This window comes from Henckelia pumila, unplaced genomic scaffold, assembly GCF_033568475.1.
Source record: "Henckelia pumila isolate YLH828 unplaced genomic scaffold, ASM3356847v2 CTG_19:::fragment_3, whole genome shotgun sequence".
Lineage (NCBI taxonomy): Eukaryota > Viridiplantae > Streptophyta > Magnoliopsida > Lamiales > Gesneriaceae > Henckelia > Henckelia pumila.
The window spans coordinates 568,241-572,769 of NW_027331777.1; positions in this window are offsets into that span (position 1 = coordinate 568,241).

The following is a 4,529-nucleotide window of genomic DNA, read 5'->3' on the forward strand; positions in this document are numbered from 1 at the left end:
AACCAAAGGATGAAAGATTTAACCCATAAATTTCACTTACGACAAATTGGAGCGGTTTGCCCGTAAAATTTATAACATGCTCGTTTCTTAACCAAAAAGGATTCCTCTTGAACCCACGACTCCACGACACTTAGAACTAAGCAGAAAAGTCATCCTCGGAATTTATTTCCAAAGCGAGCATTTTTCAAAAGGAATATTTCCGGGCAGCAGCCCCTTAGGCTTCAAAATTATTCTGCACCTTATTAAATCAAAAATCTAAAACATGACCTAAAATTAACCGAATTAATTCCCGCTTTCGCCGACATATTCCTGACATTCCAAACAAATTCCAGACCCGGGCCCATAATCAAATTCTATTTTTAATCCTGCTTTAGTCATTAGTTTCCGGACAGCAAACATAGAACTTTAAAATTCTGCACCTCTCTATTCATATGCCTAGAACTCCATCTAAACTTAACCGAATTCGTTTCTGCTTAAACCGACATTTTCCTATCATCCTAAACTATTTCCAAGCCCGAGCCCCTCATTAAAACATGACTCCAACCCTGTTTTAAACATCAGTTTCCGGACAGCCTTGTTACTTAATAAAATTCTGCACATGCTCTTCCCTCTAGGATCCCTTCTAGGCCTCCAACCACTACAAGAAAAATGCCCATCAACAACACTCAATAGACAATGTTTTTATGTCTAAACCGTTGTCTTTCACTTTATAACAACAGTTTTAGTTAAAACCGTTGTGTTTTAGCATTGTCTTAATAAAAAAGACAACAGTTATTTAAAACTGTTGTCTATGAGTGTTTATTTTGGGCCTACAACAACGGTTTTGGAAGAGTGTTGTCTATGAGCGTTTTTTTATTGACAAAAGACAACGGTTTTGAGCATTTTTTATTTATTATTTATTTGTTTTTAAAGGATATATGTCATTTTTTTTATTTAAACTAGCGTACAAATTTAAAAACGGGCTTTCACCTCACGCTTTTTCTGAACTCCCACACTTAACCTTTCACTCAACTCTCAGACTCTTCAGCCACAACTCTCAACGCTTTAATCGCAGATCTAGGCTTTCACTCTTCAGCCACAACTCCAACCTCTTCTTTCTCCGATGACTCTTCTCTATCTATTGCGTGGATTCATCCCGTTTCTGGCCCATGTGCTCCACCGTACGGACAGCACTCCGCCGTGACCAAAAGCCCTAAATCCAAAATTGTAAGTGTTTATGAAGAAGTAACCCCCAAATCGGTTCGTGGGAGTTCAAGGTCGTGAGATTTTTGTGAATCTTGATGAATGTAATGACTTTCACATAACCTCTATGTCATTGTGGTTTCCTTGCAGGTTTGAAGAAAAATCCTCTGGACCTAGTAACGCAGCGGGCACTAGGCGTTTGAGGAAGAGAGGAAGAGGATACATATTGAAAACTTGAAGGGACGGAGACACGCTGAACCCGACCAATCTATTTTCCATAAAATTCTCCCTAAACCTCCGCCTGCTTTTGGTCTTGTTTATTGTTATCAATTCGTGTATAAGGTCGTTTGAATTTTCGAATGGGAATTTGCTTTGGTACTTGGCTTTCGGTCTTATTTTTGTTGTCATTCTTCTTTAAATTTCATGCACAACTTTGAATTGGATGCATTCGAAGTGATTTTTGTTGGAATATATTTTCAAAGTTGTGACTTTATGATGAAATATTTTGAATGCGTCATTAATCTACATTTTGATGCAAGGCCTTTTGTCTTTTGGTTCTGGGTTATTTCATGGGAGTACTCGTTGATGTTTGATATAATTCAGAAGTTTTACTTTGCTGGATTCTTGGTTTATATGTTGATCAACTTGGCTTTGGTGTTATCTTCTGTATATATCATCACAAATTTTGCACTAGCTGCTGCAGGATCCGGTATACCAGAAATCAAAGACTTAATGACATGTTGTCTATTGGTGTTTTTGTTGATAGTCTTAGTGTCTGCAAACATTTCATAATTACCAGTCTTATTCATGAGTGCATTATGCATAATTTTCTTTAAAATTTGAGTAAATATAGTATAATTAATGCATTCAAGATATCAGTACAAATGTCTCTGAAATTTTTTTAATTGGTGCTTTCAGGTATGCACCTTTTCTGCAACACAGATTTGGAGGGGCTGCCTCCATGTGATGAGGGGCAGCAAAAAGAACCGACATACACCTGTTGTAGAACATTGAATCATTGGTGTAAATGATGGCAAAGCCTTAGAAGAAGAATGTAGAACTGAAATCCCTATCCCTCGTGGTGGACCTCACATGTGGTTGATGGCCTCGTTGGTCTCAAACCAACCGAAACACAAGTAGATGTGGTATAATGGAGATTCTTTAAGTGATTCTTGATTCTTGGTTTAATTAGGGTATGTTAGTGAACTCTTAATTTACGTGTGGAGTTTAATAGGTTTGTCCTTGCATAAATGGATTATTGACATCTTTAGGTTTATTAATTAATTGAAAAACCTTTACAGGAATTTCTTGGACAAAGGAATGTGATAGTTGCTAAACATTTCCTATGTACTTTTCTGTAATTGAATCCCATTTTCCTCTTCTTTTTTGTTTTATGTAACTTGCCAGCTAATTGTGTTTCACTTTCCAAATGCAAAATTTTGGAGTATTTTTTAATGACTCATGTTGGAATTATTTGTTTATTGTGTCTCTTTTGCTGGAAAATCTATTGAATAAGTGTGTTTTTTGGGATGGCATTGATTCTCAGATTCATCTGATACTTGTATTGTCATGGCTGGAAACTGATTATGTTTCTTGTTCAAGATGCAAAAGCATGGGTTTTGTAAGACTTTGATTTCACTACAAGAAAAACTAAAATGTGCGAAATTTACACACACGTATAGAAATAAGCCTTTAATGCTTTAACAACTCCTTTAGGAATTGGAGTTGTGGCCCTTTCAATTTTCCCCCTTTCATCTTTGTTTTCTTATATATGCATGAATACTAATTTACACACACGTATAGAATAAGTGATAATGTCGTTGCAGCCGAGTATCAGGGCAAATGTGTGGAAGAAGACCTAAAAAATTGGAGTCGACGCGGAGGCTCGACGACGGATTGAGGATAATCTAGTGGAAATCAGGAAGAACAAGCGGGAAGATAATATTCTCAAGATGCAGTGCGAGGTTCTTCCCAATGGAAGTCTCACTCAATCCCCGACGTCAATCGAGAAAAAGGTAACTAATTTCGCTTGATTTTAGTCACTGTGTTGTAAATGGTTGTACTTTAGTTATGGATTGATTCGGTGGTTCCCGATATATCTATCTTTGTTTCATTAACCGGCAGGGATAGATCGCCGATCGGGTTCCAGAGCATGGTTTCTAATTTTCAGCTGAGCTTGCAAGAAATATATTTTAGTTTATTTTCAAAACAAGAATGAGCGCTGGTCTAAATTTTCATTGTATTGAATTGGATATGGTTCTTATTGGCTTAAATATGGGAAAAAGGTTGTGAAGCTAGGAGTAAGCCATAGACAGACTTCCTTTGATTTGTGAAGTAAAGTGCCTGTGTTTTATATCTAATGCAAAACTCTTTCGTTATCTTAAATTTTTGTTGTTTATAATGTTTGATTGGATTGTTGGCATTTAATATAGAAATGTCAAGATCCGGTTAATTCCTTAATAACCTGAATCTTACATAATGTGAAAGGCTTGTAAATGCATCGGTTATCATCTTTGCTTTCCATTTTTGCAGGAGATACTGAGGCTTTATGGGAAATCGAGAGGTGGAGATCACAATCTATGAAACATGCAGTATTCATATGTTCTAGATCACTTGTTTGAAATTATCTAGGTGATTGGATTGAATTTTAGAATCATACGGAATGGACACATTCATGTATTTATAAAGTATTTTGTTTTTATTTTTAGTTTTTTTTCCCTTTAGCGTGACTCTGTTCTAACCTGATAGTGCTTTTGAAATATTGATATGGATTACGGAATGCATCGGCAATCTACTCATGTTGATATCTTTCACAGGGTTTGCTTCTTAATCATAAACCTGAAAGTGCTGCTGCAATTGCTCAAGAATCAATAAGGTAATTTGATTAAAAACTCAACTTTGAAATGTGAAACTAAAACCTTCATGAATTGAAGCCATATGGCATAAAAACAGAGGGTTGTGTTTACCACATTAGGTGGCTGGGTGTTTAAATTAGATGCTGTTATATCCTTGCTATTGCTTAATATTTTTTCTTGATTTTCTTCTGTGGGCATGTGGGAGTAGCTGTAAAAATGCATCCAGAATTGTTTCGTGCTGCTATTTTGAAGGTAGGCAGAGCCTTTTTTTGCTTGGTTATGCAATGAGTGCATACATTCTGGTTAATGTAGGTATTGTTTTAGAAAAAGTAAATTTGATTAGGAAGCAATTTTATGGCTTAAATGACCTATTCTAGTCGGTTTATGCTAGTTTTAGTTGTATGATGATAAACACAATAATAGTAAATCAATGTCGTGTCTGATTATCATTATATATCTTATCTTAACAAATAAGATTATATAAACTCAAAT